Genomic DNA, 19,923 nt, shown 5'->3' on the forward strand with positions numbered 1-19,923 from the left:
ATATCCCAGTCATGGATGGAAAATTCAGGGTCAATTTACAAGAGACACATTTTCTACATGGAAGTTTCTTCTGTGCAGGTGTTGTGCAGAAACCCATGTGTAGTGATCAATACATATGTATCTATTCTGCCAGGGGCATAGCAAGGTTGGAATGGGCCCAGAGACAAGATTTTAAAATGGGCCCCAGCCCCTCAAATTCCAGGGCCTCCACACACCCCAGGCCTCCCAAGATTTAAGTCTGATATTTCAAAATAAGTATGCTGCCTGGAAATACATTTCACTGAATACACACATGCACACTTCACAATATATAGTGATATACACAGAGTACTATATATTTGTGCTACTTTTAATGCCTAGAACACACTAGAAACACTAATTATTAAAATGGCCCCCTCGCGGCAGATTAGCAAAGGAGACTTTCAACCAGGCGTGTAACAATGATAGGGCAAGGGGAGACAGTTGTCTGGGGGCCCCACTGCCTGGAGGGGCACCCCAGGGGCACCTCATGTGACTCCCCATTGCCCCCTGCCCAGCCCCATAGCCTCTCAGCCACTTGCCCTCTTCGCCGTCTCTCCTGCTTGTTCTGCTGGCCGCAATCGAAGCAGCAGGCAAGCTGCCAAGAGCTCCTTTTCTCCCGCCTCTCAGCTGATCGGCGGGTGGGCGGGGCTTCCACGGAGGCCTCCGTGTAGGCCGCAGTGAAGCCTGAACTCGAGTAGGGCCCAAGCCAGCCAGGAAGGAGGAGGCAGCCAGAGTGTTCTCTGCAGCAGAAGACCTCTTGCTGCCCTGCTTAACCCAGACCAGCATTTGCCAGGTAGAGTGTGAATGCCTTTTTGTGGTTACCTTTCCCACCCCCCGCCCCCATATATAGGAATCTGCTTGCCATAGGGCTTGGATATGGGGGGGGGGGAGGGACCGAGAAGTCTCTGAAAATTTATTTTGAAACAGCTTGGAAAATTTGCTGACTTAAAAAAAGCTATCTAAAAAGTCCTATAAGTGGCTTGTTTCATGGCAGAAAATTGCAAAAACTTCTGGAACAGTATTTTATTAATTTTATTTATTCATTCATTCATTTATAAATGCACTTATGTTCAAGTTGTCTTGCAACCCAGAAGGTCTGAGTGAGAACTGTGAAGCATGTGTGGTGCTTTTATTTTATTTTTCTTGTGTGTGAACTGCTCCCCAATAACTTGCAGGGACTTCAGGGTCAATCTGGCCAACATGTGAATGCAGCACCTCCATTCCAGAGGAGATGTGTCTTAAAGGGCTTTAAAAGCCTCCTGTGAAAAACCTCCTGCAATCAAACTTGACTGAATTTGTTCAGAATTCTGAGAAAACAAACATAGGCTCACCCTGCATGGTTGAAAGTCTCCTTTGCTAATCTGCAGCGAGGGGCCCATTTTAATAATTCATCTTTCTAGTGTGTTCTAGGCATCAAAAGTAATACAAATGTATAGTACTCAATGTATATCACTATATATTGTGATGTGTGTGTGTGTGTATTCAGTGAAATGTATTTGCAGGCAGCATACTTATTTTGGAATATCAGACTTAAATCCTTGGGGGCCTGGGGTGTGCGGAGGCCCTGGACTTTGGGGGGGGGGCCATTTTAAAATCTTGTCTCTGGGCCCACTCCAACCTTGCTACGCCCCTGCTTTCAACCATGGAGTGTGAGCCTATGTATGTTTTTTCAGAATTCTGAACAAATTCAGTCAAGTTTGATTCCAGGAGGCATTTCACACAAGGCTTTTAAAGCCCTTTAACACACATCTCCTCTGGAATGGAGGTGCTGCATTCACATGTTGGCCAAATTTACCCTGAAGTCCCTGCGAGTTATTGGGGAGAAGTTCACACACAAGAAAAATAAAATAAAATAAAATAAAATAAAATAAAAGCACAACACATGCTTCACAGTTCTCACTCAGACCTTCTGGGTTGCAAAACAACTTGAACATAAGTGCATTTATGAATGAATGAATGAATGAATGAATATAATATTGTTTCAGAAGTTTTTGTAATTTTCTGCCATGAAGCATGCCACTTATAGGCCTTTTTAGACAGCTTTTGTTTTTAAAGCCAGAAAATTTTCCAATCTGTTTTAAATTAAATATTCAGAGGCATCTCAGTCTCCCCCACACACCCCATAGCAAAGCCCTATGGCAAGCAGATCCCTATATATGGGAGGGGGGGGATAACCACAAAAAGAAATTCCCATTCTACCTGGCAAAAGTTGTGCTGGATGGTCTGGGCAGAGGGTCTTCTGCTGCAGAGAGCTCTGCCTGCCTCCTTGCTTGCTTGGGGCCTGCCAAGTTCAGGCTTCAGGGAGGCCTGCACAGAGGCCTCTCTGTAAGCCCCACCCAGCGGCCAATCAGCTGAGAGGCGGGGAGAGAAGAGCTCTGCAGTTTGCAGGCCAATCCTAGGCCGGAGGGCAAGGCAAGCACGACGGGAAGTGGCTGAGGGACCCTGGGGCTGGACAGGTGGGCAATGGGGTGTGGGGGGCAGGCACTGGCATGGCACCCCCCCAGAGGCACCTAGGGCACATGGCATGGCTGCCCCCCCCCCATTACGCCCATGGGACTGACTATTAAAAGGTTTTGTGCTTTTGAGATGGCAGGGAGGTATATGAATGTTCTGTCAGCACTATTAGATAGATAATGGCTCATCACAAGTAATCACCCATTTATGTTGCATTAATTAAGTGCTGAGTATGCATATGTCCTAAGTGGTTAAGAGTTATCACGTACAGCTCCCAATCTCAGGGCAACTTGGGAAGGAAAATCTTTGTTAACAATTAAAGCATCTGCAGGGCTTTACATAGCTTCAGAGGCCCATTTGGCCTGGTTTAAGGCCAAATCAAAGCAGACTGGGCTTATTTGGAAAGGGCACCAAACTTTCACTTTGGAGCTTTCCCCCTCCCCACACTCCCCCGCCCCCAATCCTAAAAGTACTTATCAAGCACACAGGGGGTTGATAAAAACAGCCATTGCAAAGGGAAAAAATCAGGCAACCGTAGGGAATCCATTTCTAAAGAAAGCAAAACACAACAAGCCAAGCCCCCTTGACTGGAGATAGTTCATCTTGCTCCTGACAGTGAGGCAGTTGTGCTGGCTTGAGCTATAACATGACTTCTAGCAGGGATTCCCCTGAAGTCCTGGGGATGATGTGAGTGCTCCTGGGAATTTCCAGGGCTGCAGCTATGGCAAAGATTTGAGGCTGAATTGAAAATAAAACCCCTCTTTGAATCAAACCAAAGTGAAGCAGGAATCCATCTGAAATCAAATGGGGGTGGGGTGGAAATCAAAGCAGGACTGCTTCTCAATCACCCGTGCTCACCTACAAGGGGTGTGCACAAACCTGTTCGGCGCTCGATTCACAGACTGCCGTACTGGTTCAAAATGCCAGTTCGAAGGCAGGGGGGGTTAAGGAGCGGGGAGGTTGTGCTTATCTCCCCTGCCTTGTTTCACCTGCCGGTTCTGCTGTCAAAATTGCTGGCGCAGGGTGGCTGCATAACCTCTTGCCACCCCAGTCAGTGTAATACTGGAAGTGGAAGTGTGTGTGACACGTGCACAGCCCCCCACCTCCCTGGAGTGCATGGAACTGGTTCTGTGCACATCCCTACCACCTACTGCATGGTCAGTTCCTACATAATTATATTCTAAGAGGGTCAGGCAACCAACCCCTTCCAGTTTCCCGTTCTGACAGGTAACATTCTTCCCTCAGATATAAATATAACTTGCATCTGTGAGTTCAAAGAAAGGCACAGCGAGAGATACAGCCACACCGACCCCTGTAATTCCTGATTGTAAGATGATTAATGGAGACTGAGATGCCGCCGATTTGTTCTAACCCACAACCCAGTGGATCCACGAGTTAGACAGGGATTTTGGTACTAGAGACTTCAGGGTCTGGCCTGGGCCTACTCAAGTGTGATACCATGGATTGTATGTGTATGTGCCCCTTCAGGAGCAGAAGGAAATTTGGATATGCACCTTCAGTCTCTGACAAAAAGCAGTGCTTGAATTTTAGGATGATGTGGCGGGGGCGGGGGGAAGACGCTTGGCAACTGTTTTAGGAGACTACATGGAACAGGACTTGTCTAATACTGAAGGGAATCAAACAATTACTGTTGTATTCTATCTAGCAATCTTTTATGTTATATTAATTAGAAGTTTGTCTCTGTGAGGAGTGTGGGAGACGGAGTCAGACAGTTTCATCTGTAGACAACCTTATTACAAACAAGGTGATCCAGTTCACAGCTGCAGTTTTTGCGAGAGAAGGAGGCTATCGCACGCACATTCAAAACCCGGTTTTGCATGCACTTGTGAACCACCTGGATCGGGCCCGATCCCGGCGGTACCACAGCAGCAAACCCGCTTGTGGAGCCTCCCCTCAAAAAGGGGCTCTCCTAACCCCATTTTTCTAATCATGTGACAGCCGTGAAATTTGGGGGGGGGAGATCCCAACAATGCATGTGCATGGGTCCTTATTGGAGGGTCCGGGGGTGAGGTAATGCAAGGTGGGAGGGGCAAGTACCAGCAGGAGCTGGTGCTCATCTGGATGGGTGATCTGCCCCACCCAAGGAGGGATAGCTGCTCATCTGCAGGCAAGGAAAGTGTAATCCGCCTTCCCCTCAGACCGCTCTGGAGCCTGTCCCACTAATCATGAGAAGAGGCTCAATGTCTTCCTAAAGAATTAGTGACTGACAAGAGCAATACTTGCATAACCATGGGATCAAACACAACTCTTTCCTTGTACCATCCTCTAGGGAATGGCTTAGTGGAAAGACTGAACAGATTAGTGAAAGGAAGTTTACAAGTGACTACTATGCAACAATGACCTTGGAAGGAGGCAAATTGTGAAACTCTATTTGCTTATCTAAATATGTCTCATTCTACTACAGGAAAATGTTTTGAACTGCTGAGAGGACACAAAGCTACCACCAACAACTGATAGGGCTCTCCATGCCCTCTCATTCAGAGGATGCAGAGTTTTGTGATTGGTTAAGGAAGAAGCATATATATAAATGGTATGTGGATCAGAAATGGGGTATGAAACAGCAAACATTTCAGGTTGGGAACTTTGTTCAAGTACAGCTGCCATTTAAAGTGAGAAAGGGATGTTCCCAATATCCTGGACCAAAATAAATAATCAAAATCTGAGGAGTTTCTGTCATATTGGATGATGGAAAGAAACTGAATTTCAAGCAAACATTTTAAGCATGAATTCTATGAGAAAAGAGGAAAGGGAACCTGATTTCAGGAGAGGAATTGGAGAGGAATTTGATCTTGCCTCCATTTTTGACCACACAGATGAGGCTGATGGAAGTGATGGACCATTCTCTGTACCAGAAAACAAATCATTGACAGTTCCTGTGCCAGAGACCCCAAGGATTAGGAGAAGTATGCATGATAGGAGAGCACTTAAAGACTTCAAGACTTCTAAATGACTCACCAAATTTTAAATGAATTCAATTATGTTTCTTATAGAGGGGAGGTATGTGTTGTATTCTATTTAGCAATATTTTATGTTTTGTTATTTAGACATTTGTCCCAGTGCAGATGCTGTAGACAGTGTGTGTGTGTGTGTGTGTGTGTGTGTGGTGGGTGGGGGCAGGGTGGAGTCAGAAAGGAAAGGCAGGGAAAGGAGAAGGGGAAAGGAGGAGGAGTGTTTTTCCAAATAAAATTTAGTTAAGCATAAGATTGATTTGTGTTTATGAGGGGAGCAGCTATAAAACAATTAGGCATTTAGATTTCATTAAACCCTCTTCCCAGTCTTCCCTTCCATAATTCAAACACTGGTTGGCAGATATATAAAGCCTCTTTAAGTGTCCAGACTTCAATCTTTGGCAGAGAGCAGTACTTTCTGCTTCCCGTATTTCATGTTTTAAGTTCTTCAGCTGAAGACACTAAGACACAGCTCAAGGACTCTGAGCTGGTGAGTCTAGTTTAGGGTTACCCATGGCACCAACCTGGGCCCGGCACCATCAGTGACAAGAGAATTGAACTTACAGTAAGTCTTCTTAGTGCAACATTGGGTCTACAGTAGCACTCAAGAGCCCAGCCACTGAGGCCTATGCTGGTACTTGATCAGAAGGGTCACACATGCATCACACTGCTACCATGGGGGATGGCGCAGAATAAAGGTAATTCCCAAGAATAGGGGTTTTAGTTGTTTTAAAGTCATAGTTTCTATTACAATAGGAGCACAACATTTCATATTCTTTAAGTAAACTTTTCTGGATAAAGCCATTTAAGTGTGATGTGTGGGTATCCTCAGTTCTGTGAGCCATTTCCTTAGGGTGAAGTCGGGGGGGGGCAATTAGATGCTCTACAAAGAAATTTTTTAGTATTCCTTTTTCTGTCTTTCCCAGACAACTACTTTTATTAATTATTTGAACAAGATTTAACTGAGATGAAAGAGCCCAGTCTCCTTTGATGTGACTACATAACTATCATTAACATTTTATTATTTATGGGAGTCGTAGGCACATTGAGGGAAGAAGAATACAAAGTTCTCTGCAAAATTCTCATCTTGCTAATAAGCTGCCAAAAAAAGCAGCCTGAATGCATAGAATATATTTCCATTACATCACATGTGCACCTTCATAGCAGGTAGCTGGCACCATCCATCATTATCTTACCTGACACACACACACACACACACACACACACACACACACACACACAGAAAAACACTTTCAAATGTTTCTCTCTAATATACCTTTTAGGGATATGCGAACAGGTTCGATCATTTCGAGTTGAACCAAACCACGCCCTGTTCGGTCCAACCCTGGACAGAACACCCCCAAATGTTCGGGGGGTTCGCGGACCATTTTCTTTTTCTTTTTAAAAATTTTAACCTTATTCCCCTGGGCCACTCAGAGGCCATGTGCCTGCGCGCGGCCTCCATAATGGCCGCTGTGCCACCATGTGAAGGCCGAAAACTGGCCAAAGAGCACCGGAACAGGCGAAGAGGGGCATGAGGAAGGCTGGTGGGGGGAGGGGGAACCTCTGCGGACCCCCCCCCCCCGGCTGCCTCCAGGAACTCCCCAGAGGGGGAATAAGGTCAAAAAAATTTTTTTTAAGAGAAAGAAAGAAAATGGTCCGTGAGCGCCACTGGACTGAACCGAACTGGGGGAAGGTTCAAGGGGGTGCTAGGCTGAACTGGCCTGGTCTGGTTCGGGTCCGGTCCGTACTTGAACCAAACGTGGCCAGCCGGTTCCATGCACATCCCTAACACCTTTAGGGCCTGATGCTTTCCATGATTAGCCTTCCTTGCAGGTCACAAAGCCTCTCCAGAATCTTCACAGAGTCTTTAATGATCCAAGGTGTGAAAGCTAATTTTTCTCAAGGGTGAAATTCTAATTTTCCACCTAACATTTAGCTAAGTAGGTAAGATCTTGAAAGGGTTTTTGTCATCTTAGATTCATCCACAGTGGGGACAAGCAAAGCACAGCCCATTTATATTTTGTATTACGTACTTATTTATTTATATGTTTGCTTTTCATTTTCTCCTGGGCCCCCTTGATGTTATATTTTCAGGGGCCATACTACATGTAAAGGACCTAGGAATCTGTCTGGCTATTAGCCTAGAACATTTCAAGATAGACAGATATCCTAATCCAGGTAGGGATCTAGGTGCACAGGAAGCTGCCTTATACCAAGTCAGGCCATTGGTGCACTGTAGAGAAGCCACCTGCTTCATTTTGGTGGCTTTATTTTAGCGAAGCCACATGCTGTACACTTTACTGGTAAAGGAGAATCCTTACCGGATTTCACTTTACAAGTAATTTCTGAGCTGGTTCAAGTGTGCACAAAACCAAACTGGAACCAGTTCAGCTTGAGTCTGGTTCGATTCGAGCTCAGCCAGAGTTTTTGTTTTCCCTCACACCTCTACGTATTGCACAGCACTCCACTGAAGTGAGTGCAAGAGAATGCACTGGTTCCATGTTAGTCCAAACAGGCTCTGTTCAACTGGATCATAAAACTACCTTGCAATGCTGCTGTGGAGATAACTGATACTGCGTATTAGAATGTGCTTTGCAAACTAGAAGGGCAATAGACATTATTCAAAAGAATATGGGATCATCTATGTCTCAATCCACATACACCTTTATATGCTCTGCCTCTTGTACATCGCATCAGCAAAACTTGAAATTATAGGTCAGAGTGCTGACCCCTCTATTTCTAATTTGTATTTGTTTGTCTAGAAATTTTTTAGCTGCTGGCCTACATTCTCTCTTCCAACACAAGATTAAGAGGCCTTTCTTTGGAAGTCCAGCCTTTTCTTCCTACAAATACACTTATCCACCACAATCGAGTCACCTTGAAGTCTCCGTCTTCCCAACATCTGAAATTAAACCCAGTTCCCCCCATAACATTTCAATCTTCTTTTCTTCAAATAAACAATAACACAGAAAAGAACAGAAAACACTCAAACGGGAAGCAACATTTTCCTTTGTAAATGCTCAGCAGGGTCATCAACATTGAAAAACAGAACCTTAAAATCAATTAATAATGCCAGATTAGTACTACAAGAGAAAGAAATTCAATCTTTTATTTAACTTAAATTCTTTTTATGCTGCAGATGTCCCTGAAATATTAATAGTGTTTAAACATAAATCCTTCTCTCCATGCAGCCAACATAATTGCTCACTGCATGCTAGCTCTTCTAGCTGCTTTGACTAGCAGCCTTGAAACAGCCTTAAGCTGTGGCATTGCTAATCCTAATGCCTGATGCCATGATGTGAGCTTTATTACTGTGCATAAATGAAAAGGGGAGGGAGGAAAATCCCTCCCTGCAGATTACAGGGTGTAGCAACAACCTTTGCAAAATCAAGGCACAGCGCTTCTTTCAGGGGCCAAATGGGATTCAGGTATGAAAGTGACACACAAGCATCCTGACTTTGGCAGCCTCTCCCAGTACACATGTATCTATCAGCTGTGCGATTCTAAGCATATGTTCAATTGACTGAATTCAATTTTTCATTTATTTGGGTGGGTAAAAAGAGACAGAGGGATTTGTCAGAAGCTGCTAATGGGTTTTTGGATGCCGTTGGCTGATAAGGCTGAGGTTGCTGTTTTGCGGCTGGGAGCTCCTGATATAACATTAACCAGTTTTTCCAATGCGTGTGCACATCTATCCAATGCATTTCTCAAGTGACGAATCCTTGAGCAGTGAAATCCAAGCTATTGGATGCAGCTACCTACAGGAGCATTTGCATGCTCCTCAAAATTTGGCAGAGGAAAATAAGCACATTTAAGGTTAAATTTAAGTTGCTTTTGTTGAAGTATAAGGTAAAAGTAAAGATGTGCTGTCAAGTCGGTGTCAACTCTTGGCGACCACAGAGCTATGTGGTTGTCTTTGGCAGAATACAAGAGGGGTTTACCATTGCCATCTCCCGTGCAGTATGAGATGATGCCTTTCAGCATCTTCCTATATCGAGTTGAAGCATAAGGGATAGGTAATATAGGGATAAGTAATATGTTAATGAAAAAGCAAACTGAAGTCTGCTTTGTATGTTCTACCAATGCATTCTTGAAATATTCTTCAAAATATACATTTCTCTGCAACCTGAAAATAGTAGTCACAATTACCCTAACAGGCCTTGTATCTGTTGCAGAATGTGAACAGTCCATGTGGCTCTCAGGACACACATCAGCACAAGATTTAAAACAACTTTACTTGTGAGACAAACACTTAAAGATCAGTACAGAACTTGCTCACACACACAAGAGCAAGTTTTGTTCTGGGCAGCAGTATTAAGGCAGACTCACATACACAGGAACAAACAGGAACAGGAAGGAGAGTAGAAACTCCCAGCAAGCCCAACCCACACAGAGGAAACTATAATGCCCCTCTGGCTTCAACATAAGATTTGGTGCAGGGTGTTATCAGTATGCTGATGACACCCAAATCTATTTCTCCATGTCAACATCATTGGAAGAAGGCCTAACTTCCCTAAATGCCTGCCTGGAGATGGCGATGGGCTGGATGAGGGATAACAAGCTGAGACGGAATCTGTTGGAGGTACTTATTGTGCGGGGTTGGAACTCAGGAGACAATTTTGATCTGCTGGTTCTGGATGGGGTCAAACTTTCCCAGAAGGAACAGGCACTCAGTCTGGGAGTGCTTCTGGGTTCAAACCTCTCCCTGATGTCTCAGGTTGAGGCATTGGCCAGAGGTGCTTTCTATCAGCTTCAGCCGATATGCCAGCTGTGTCTATTTCTTGAGATAAACAACCTCAGAACTGTACTGCATATGCTGGTAATCCCTATACTTGATTACTGTTATGAGCTCTATATGGGGCTGCCACTGTACCAGTGTTCCCTCTGATTTTTATAATCAGTGAGCAGAAAAGAGTTTTGTTCTGGGTAGCAGTATTACGGCAGTGTGTGCAAATAACTCTCTCTTACACACACACACACACACACACACACACACACACACACACACACACCCAGTTAATAATTATTGTGCCACACAAAGCACACACTTTTTTTTACCTTCCCGCAGGCCCCCAGCTCTGGTCTTTCAGAGCTGCTGGGGGCAGCCACCACCACCTCCCATCCTCCTCCCTCCGTCCTCCTCTGGCTCCATCTGCCAGATGTCTCATGAGATCTGCAGCTGGAAATGGAGGAGGATGAGGCCCGGGCAGGTGGGGGGGAGGGAGGAGGAGGTGGCACCGGTGTGGCAGTGACCTGTCTGGGGAGACAGACAAACAGGGCAATGCTTCCTGGCTGGGGAGAGGGGAAAATGGGGTGCCGGGGTGCCAGGCAGTTGGGCAGCGGTGAAGGGCACAGCAGAGACTACGCGCCTGCCAGAAACTGCTGTGCGGGGGCCTGGGGGTTGGTGCATGTGCAGACACCTTAGAAGGAACAGTGCTCTGTACGTAGTCCGGAAAATGCAATTGGTGCAAAATGCAGCAGCCAGTTTGGTCTCTGGGTCATCTTGAAGAGACCACAATACACCTATAGTAAAATAACTGCACTGGCTACCAATATGTTTCTGGGCAAAATACAAAGTGCTGGTTATAACTTATAAAACCCTAAACAGCTTAGGTCTTGGGTACTTAAGAGAACACCTTCTTCGTTATGAGCTCTGGAGGCACCTACTGAGATCATCTGGGAGGGTCCATCTGCAGCTGCCACCAGCACGTTTGGGGGCTACTCAGGGATGGGCCTTCTCCATTACTGCCTCGAGGCTTTGGAATGTGCTCCCTGTTGAGCCTCCCCATCTATGATAACTTTTTAAAAGGCAGTTTAGACACACTTGTTCACCAAGGCTTTTAAACAGACTTAAAGATTTTAATATTATTTTACATTTTAAAATTGGTTTAATGCTTTAATTTTGTTTTAATTTGTGCTTCTTTATTGTAAACCACCCAGAGACACGAGCTTGGGGTGGTATCTTAATATGTTAAATAAACAAACAAGCAAGCATATAATAAATCAATCACAGATGATAGGATCTAAGATGGTGGTGCTATGCTGTTGTATACTACAAAGGCTTGTCAAACAATCTGCAATCGTAAAGTCCACCCCCAGGTGGCCACTGGTCTCTACAGATGAGATTGAGTCTCTCATTTCCCAAAGCAATGTGGGGAAGGCTCCCGGGAAAGACCTTATCCCTCTGGAGCTTGTAAAAAATAATAAAGAGTGGTGGGCTCCAGTCTTGACCTCGCTCTTTACTTACATTGACTCTCATGGACGTATTCCCAAGGACTGGGGTCCGGCGATTACCATCACCATATTCAAAAAGGGAAGAAAGGATTACCCCGCCAACTATAGGCCCATCAACTTGCTCAACACCATCAGCAAGCTCTATGCTAGACATCTGCATGGGAAACTTAAGGTCTGGCTAGACCAAGAAAATCTGCTTGCAGAGGAACAAGCCAGCTTTAGGGAGGGTAGATTCACAACTGGTCAGTGCCTGGTGCTTCAGCACTTTATTGAAAAATATTCTCCCAGAAACTCAGCCTACCTCTACGCTGCCTTCATTGATCTTAAGGCCACTTTTGATTCCATCTTCTGAGTCAAGCTATGGGAGAAGTTGGAAGCCTCCAAGACCAGCCTACCAGTTAAGAGTAATCCCTCTCCAGGGCATGAAGAGGCTATGACTACACACACACACACACACACACACACAGGGGTTTGAGGGGCAGGGGCTTATTGCTTGATTCCTCAGCCTAATGACACATGTTTGTTTCCACAAGATGCCCTTTTAAACATTCTATATACATATGCACAGTAGAGCTAACACAGCGGTGAACAAAGAGAAAATTATGTTGGTGATAAGAGTAAAGACTAGAGGGCCCCAGAGGTTCAGCATAGACAATAGCAGGTTCAGAGACTTCCATCCAAGACCAACCATCTTTAAAAATATTTTGGTTTTACTTACAGGTGATACTGCCCTGGTGAAAATACATTATAAGATATATGGCAATAATTTAAATTATTAGTCCAGTCCCCCAGTTCCACACTTTAAGGTTTGAATATCTACTTGTGGTTCCTCCCTTGCCCTTTACAGGTCTAATGTATCATAAAACCAGATGAGTGCTTGAAAAGGCACATCTGTAATAGTGGGGAACAAGTCGAAAGAGGCAACTAACAGCTAGGCAATCACAGAGTATTCACTTCAGTTGCTCCCTGCTGATAAAGGCAATAGCTATCTTCAAATATCTGAAAGGCTGTCATAAGAAGGAGGAGGAGATGTGTTCTCTGTTGCTTGAGAGGGCAGGATTGGATCCCAAGGGTCAAAACGGAAAGGAAGCAGATTTAGGCTTAAAATTAAGAAGAATTTCCTAACTGTATGAGCTGTTTGACTGTGGAACTATCCAGTGTTCCCTCTAACAGGGATTCCCAGATGTTGTTAACTACAATTCCCAGAATCCCCAGATGCAATGGCTTTTGCTTGGGGATTATGGGAGTTGTAGTCAACAACATCTGGGAATCCCTATTAGAGGGAACACTAGAACTATCTACTTTGTACAGTGATGAGCTTTCTTTGAAGGCTTTTAAACAGAGGCTGGACAGCCATTCGTCAGAGATGCTGCAGAGGAGGTTGGACTAGAAGACCTCCAGGCTCCCTTCCAACTCAAAAATCCCACGATTATTTGAGGCCCTAACATTTTAGTGGCGTTAACTTTAGCTGGACACACTTAGACACACTGCTTGCAGCCAGAATAAGTTCCTTATTGCAAACCTAGCCAATTCTGTCATTCTTCTCAAATGGTGTAGTATATAAGTGGGAATGCAACCCTAGCTAAAAGTGTATGTGACAAAGGTAACAATGGTTGACAACCTAACTAAGAACTAGCATAGGTGAGATGTGCTGGTGCTTTGGACAGGATCAACTAACTCAACACCAGCACTCTCACAGTGTGGAATATTTCAATGATCTCCCTTTCCCCTCAGTGTCTCCCAAAAATATATCCCTGAAGGTTGCACAGCCCTCAAGGACATATTTTCAGGTGACCCCATGAGTGCCAGAGCTGTGGTAGTCTGGAACTCAACAGCAGTACTGGTGTCTTTCACAAGCACCAGTGGTGCTTCTCCATTAGTTATGATGTCAGCCAGTCTTGCTACCTGCCTCTGTGTAAAGTGTTGATCTCTGATGCAAATATAGAGCAGTAGCCCTTGAACAACCCCAATCCAAAGAGCTTCTGTGCCCTTCCTCTGGATCATATAGAGCAATCCATCAGAAAGACAATGTGGTATGGGGAGGACTTGTAGACCATGCACAGGAACTACATGATATTGCCACAGTTACTTCTCTCATTTTGCTGCTGCTGCTGCTGCTCAGCCACCACAGAAACCAGTGAGGAAAGAATGGGAGGTTGACAAAGAGGCTGGCAGAGAGGGGTCAAATTTCTCTAAGCAAATTCAGACCACATCTTGGGGCTCAAGATGTGCACCCCTTCTTTGAAGAGGTTTTTCTGAGTCCCAAGAATTCTTCTTTGACATCCCCAATAATGTGTCACAAGTGAGAAAATCCAAGGGTGTGGTCTAAAGGCTCCATGATGCAGACACCTTGCTAAAGCTAAGCAGGTATGCAACTGATCAGTGCCAAGATGGGAGACTACCTGGGAACCCCACGCACACTACCTTGTGACCTAGCTTGTTAGAAAGGTAGGGTGTACACATAACAAAATACAAATAATTCTCTACATCATAAGGTGACGGTAGAGTCCATCTAGTCCAGCATCCTGATTCCCAAGGTATAAGCAAAACTGTGTGTATTCCATGACAGGACAGTAACCTCTGGCCCTGTTTCAGCTGCACATCATGTCAACAACTGAGCAGAAAGTTCGCCATCCTATGATTCTTTAACAAAAATAACTTGCCATTGATGATGCAAATGTAGGCTAAGAGTGTGTGGGTAATGTGTGCTAAAACTACCAGAGGGAGAGTTTTAGCAGAGCTCCCTGGATGTATAAAAGCCCTACTGGATCAGGCCAAAGGTCCATCTAGTCCAGCATCCTGATTCCCACAATGACCATCAGATGCCTCCTTGATATCCACAAGTCTGAGCTGAAAGAAATATTTCTCTGCTGCTGTTGTTCACCAGCCACTGTTCTTCAGTGCCACTGTGGCTCTGAATTCAAGAAATAGTCGCATTCAAGACCTCCAATTCAAGGAATAGCTGTAGCCACAATTCAATAGCTACACGCCCATGAGCCAAGTGTCTCTTGACACTCCTTCAAGAGACCTTTTAAAATGCTTTCTTGGTGTTCAGGATTGTTTATCACTTCCAAGAAAAGCTTTGCAACACCATGGCTCCTTGCAATGGCATCACTTTCACTGTAAAATAACCACAGAGCGTTGCAATTATTTCAGGAACATAATACACATAGAGTCCCTTCTGTTCCAGGCTGGCCCTGCTCTTTCTAGCAGTCCTCATGCTGCTTTTGCGCTCTAGCCATTAAGATAAAAGTGAGCTGTTTTGAAGCATCCTTTTATTTGGCCCTGTTTTATAATCTATTGTGGGACCAGCCACGTAGCTTTTCCATCTTTCAAAAAGTTGTCCTGCTGACCCTGAAATGTCAAACAGTTATAAGGGTCTGAATCCAAAATTGATTACTTCATAGGTTCTCACAATAGCCAGCTATACGCTTGTTTTTTCTCTCCTTCCAGTTGTTGTTATATAAAAAAAAGTCTGCCATAAACTAGAAGAATGAAGATAGGGCAGGCGGTGAGCACAATGCTTTCAGAGATAGCAGAGAGCAGCTCTTTGACATGAAATAAAATTAAAACCTAAAGTTTCAACCTGTTAGATACACGAGGGAAATACAAATGCCCAGCAGGTGCTCATGAAATAGAGGTTGCACTTTCCAGTCTTCTCAATTCTTATGTTCTTGTGCTCAGTTACACTGAGAGATGTTCTCCTTGGTTTTTCCAATCACAGCTTTTCAAAACCACAAGATATTTCTGCTGCCCAAATTTCATGATTTATTTATTTATTATTTATTTAGCGCATTTTTATACCGCCCCAACCCAAGGTCCCAGGCCGGTTCACAACAAACAAAAACAAAACATTAAAATCAATTAAATACTAAAAACAGTTTAAAACAAATCAATAAACAATCCAAAATTTTAAAAGTTAAAAAGTTAAGAAGCTAAAAGGCCTGGGTAAAAAGATGAGTTTTTAGACATTTTTTTAAAAGCCGCTAGAGATGGGGAGACTCTTATTCCCACGGGAAGCGTGTTCCAAAGTCTTGGAGCAACAACAGAGAAGGCCCATCCCTGGGTGGCCACCAGACGACATGAAGGTAGCTACAGATGGGTCTCCCCTGATGTACGCAGTGGACGACGGGGATCATGCAGAAGAAGACGCTCTCTTAAGTACCGTGGGCCTAAGCTGTTTAGGGTTTCATAGGTTATAACCAGAACTTTGTATTTTGCCTGGAAACTTAATGGCAGCCAGTGTAACTCCTGTAATATACAGTAGGAGTAATATGGTCTCTCTTAGATGGCCCAGAGACCAACCTGGCTGCCGCATTTTGTACTAATTGTAGTTTCCGGACTACGTACAAAGGCAGCCCCACATAGACCGCATTGCAATAATCAAGTCTGGAGGTTACCAGCAAGTGTACTACTGTTTTGAGATCATGAACCTCAAGAAACGGACACAGCTGGCGTATCAACTGAAGCTGATAGAAAGAGCTTCTGGCCACTACCTCAACCTGGGGAACCAGGGAAAGGTATGGATCCAGAAGCACTCCCAGATTGTGTACCTGTTCCTTCTGAGGAAGTGTGACCCCATCTAGAAGAGGTAGATTAATATCACTTCCCATGACAACCTCACACAATAAGTACCTCCGTCTTGTTTGGATTCAGTCTGTTTGTTATCCCTCATCTAGCCCATTACTGCTTCCAAGCAGGCATTCAGGGAGGATATGCCTTCTCCTGATGATGTTGACATGGAGAAATTGATTTGGGTGTCATCAGCATACTGATAACACCCAGCACCAAATCTCCGGATGATCTCTCCCAACGGTTTCATGTAGATATTAAAAAGCATTGGAGACAGTATGGAGCCCTGAGGGACCTCATATAAAAGCTCAGATTTTGAAGAGCAGCAGTCTGCAAGTGACACCATCTGGAATCTGCAAGAAAGGTAGGAGCAGAACCACTGCAAAGCAGTGCCTCCCACCCCCAACCCACTCAGACGTTCCAGAAGGATACTATGGTCGATAGTATTGAAAGCCGCCGAGAGATCCAAAAGGACCAACAGAGTCACACTTCCTCTGTAATGTCCCAATTGGAGATCATCCATCAGGCTGACTAAGGCAGTCTCCACCCCATAGCCCATCCGAAAACCAGTTTGAAATGGGTCTAGATAATCAGTTTCCTCCAAGACCACCTGGGGATGGGAGGTTACCACCCTCTCAATCACCTTGCCCAACCATGGGAGGTTGGAGACAGGCCTGTAGCTATTAAACTCCGAGGTGTCCAAGGCAGGCTTCTTAAGAATAGGTCTAATAATTGCCTCCTTTAAACAAGGAGGCATCCTGCCCTCCATCAGAGAGGTATTTATAATTGCCACCAGGGTCTCCACAACAACCCCCTTGCCAGACAGTATAAGCCACGTTGGGCAAGGATCAAGCAGACAGGTGGTAGGACGCACCATTCCGAGCAACTTGTCCACATCCGCAGGAGTCACAAACTGAAATTGATCCAGTCTAACCATACAAGAGGAGTTCCTGGATACCTCTGCATCTGACACTGCAATAACTGTGGAGTCTAAATCTAGATCTAGATCAACCCGAATACGAGAGACTTTGACCACAAAAAACTCATTAAATGACCTATGACAGCTGGTTTTACCCATTCATAGCTGATCTCACCAGAGGAAGCATTCTCACTAGGCTGATTTCGGGATCTCACCTCCATCCTTCGCACATACACCATGAGGCTATTCCCACGATCACTGGAAAGCGGGCTAAGGGAGCTTAGCTCACTTTCCAGTGATTGTGGGAACCACCTGGCTTGTGGGTGAACCAGGTGCTCCCAAGGGCTATAGGCCACCTCCAGCCTCAAAGGCAGGATGCCTCTGAGTACCAGTTGCAGGGGAGTAACAGCAGGAGAGAGGGCAAGCCCTCAACTACTGCCTGTAGACTTCCAGTGGCATCTGGTGGGCCACTGTGTGAAACAGAATGCTGGACTAGATGGGCCTTGGGCCTGATCCAGCAGGACTGTTCTTATGTTCTTAAGGGGGCTAGCCCGCCTAAAACACCTTCCCCTTAAATGAGGTTAACAGAGTGGATGCTCCGTTAACCTTGTTTCCCTGCTTGTGTGCTGCTGCCACGCATGGTACACGGTGACACACAAGTAGACTCCGACTGGGAGGCTACAAGCAGCCTCCCAGTATCAGGGGTTCCCCCCGGGACTTCCAGGGGCCAAGTGGCCCCCGATCCCCACAGCCCCCACCGGATCCATGACAGAGCCGATAGTCGTGTGGGCGACCGATCTGGCCACCCAGGGCTGCATGACTGTTCGTCTCTGGGAGAACTCTCCCAGGCTCTACACACAGATCATGTGTAGAGCCTCATGGAGTTTCCATGCTTGAAGTCCACTTTCAAATAGCAATGATGATGATGACACTTACATGAAATGCAACTCAATAAGCAACCCTTGATATCCACAACAGCAAAGTTCATGGATATGAAATCAGCTGCTTGGTCTTGCCCATTCCTGTGGAGTAACCCTTTCCCACTTCATGTTCTCCTATGACAGGTTCATCAGGGTTGGCTCATTCAATAAGATACACCAGCACACTATGTTTAGATTGCTGTTTCCAGCTATTAGGCCACCACAAATGCTATAATCTACATGTTTATTCTCTGCAGTAAATACGTGATCTCACTGAATTCCACTAATTACAAGTGCTTCATCCTTTTCTTTAGCCAGCCGGCAATATAAATATGTTTAATTAGTTAACACCCCTTGCCAATTACAGCATCTGAGGAAAGCAATGCTGAGATGGTTGGTCCTAATTATTTTAATATTCTGGAGAACCACTTTAACATAACAAGATAATTACTCATGGATACGGGTTTCTGAGAGATACAACCCTTTTCTTTATTTTTTTGACAGCAACCGCATGACCCTTTAAAAATTTCCAAACACATTCTCATTTTAAGATTAAAAATGGTAATTTGGGCAAAATCATCAAAGCACCACATAGTAGCCTGGAAGTAATAACAATATGCAATTTCAACACAACAGCAAAATAAATTTGCTTTGTATAACATGTAATTAAATTCTTAAGCAGAATCCAAGGAAAGCAGCAGCGCTTCCTTAAAACAACAGTAACAAAACCATTGTTTTGCATGAATTTATCAAGTCAAAGACGTTTGACTGGAATTTTATTTAGGCCTGAATGTCACCTGCTCTTTTCTTCATGTATCCTCCATTCCTTTTATGACTAAATTAAAAATTCTTTCCTGCTACCCATGGGTGGAAAATATGACTGTATCTTTTCCTAACATTTTAAAAAAGCTTTAACTAACTGAATTTTCCCTGTGGATTTCAAAGCACCTGTTATTTTTAATAAAATCAAAGACTCATAGTGGTGAAGAGGTGTATATTTCATAATAGAGAAGGTTCCTTAATTTGTGTGGGGTGCCCTCATCTTTTGTATTTGACATGCAACATTTCATGCTCTATGTGAAGGACTGCAAATGACGACAGTGGGTCCCACTCAGTATACAGGTTCTGAGTTCAACAATGTCTTATATGGAAAAATATGAGCATGATAGCCCTTCAGTGGTTCTGTATCGGAAGGGATGGTTAGCAAGGACCTAGATAGCAGGGAGATAATCACCTGGCCACTTTTAAACCCAACTACAAACTATTGTGTCTCAAATGCTAAACTTGGCCCCCATGTTAGTTAATGCAGTTTTAAGAGCAGATATATTTATATTAGTAAATTTATATTAGCTTGCCTTTTGAAAGCATATATAATGCTTCTGACTGCTACTGGAAATCCTACCTCCACATGTAAGAGTGTGGAACAGAAACATAATTCCCACCGCAGAACATTCTACTCTGTGCTGACCTCCACTAAAACTTACTCACTTCACTGGTTGCTTCCTTTTGCACCCAGTTGGTGAAGAAAGTGCTCACCATCGCCAGCTGGGAGAGCACGATGGGCCACGTGTCCATGCTAGCAATGCCCCCCCCACCATGTCCATGCACAGAAGGGACAAGGTCAGCATGGGGTAGCATGCCTGGTGGTGGCACCTGGTGGTAGTACCTGTTGGCAGTCTCAGTGGTGGAATGCAGTGTGGAGGGGTGCACTGGGGGGGCAAGGAGGCACCCTGGCAGCCCCCAGACCTCCATGGAGAGGAGAGCTGGTCTTGTGGTAGCAAGCATGACTTGTCCCAATAGCTAAGCAGGGTCTGCCCTGGTTGCACCTGAA

At 44.8% G+C, this 19,923-nt stretch overlaps 1 protein-coding gene and 1 long non-coding RNA gene across 2 annotated transcripts in view; one reads left to right on the forward strand and one right to left on the reverse strand.

Moving 5' to 3' along the window:
- Positions 1-19,923, reverse strand: part of LOC128345635 (bis(5'-adenosyl)-triphosphatase-like) — a gene marked incomplete at its 5' end in the record, with an annotated part of 348,887 nt that overhangs the window by 159,070 nt on the left and 169,894 nt on the right. The window lies entirely within an intron of this gene.
- LOC128345637 (uncharacterized) lies at positions 467-5,810 on the forward strand. The gene is made up of 3 exons (XR_008316553.1): positions 467-814; positions 4,901-5,026; positions 5,310-5,810. It is a non-coding gene; the product is annotated as an uncharacterized LOC128345637 (long non-coding RNA).

The sequence above is a fragment of the Hemicordylus capensis genome, chromosome 2 (assembly GCF_027244095.1).
Source record: "Hemicordylus capensis ecotype Gifberg chromosome 2, rHemCap1.1.pri, whole genome shotgun sequence".
NCBI lineage: Eukaryota > Metazoa > Chordata > Lepidosauria > Squamata > Cordylidae > Hemicordylus > Hemicordylus capensis.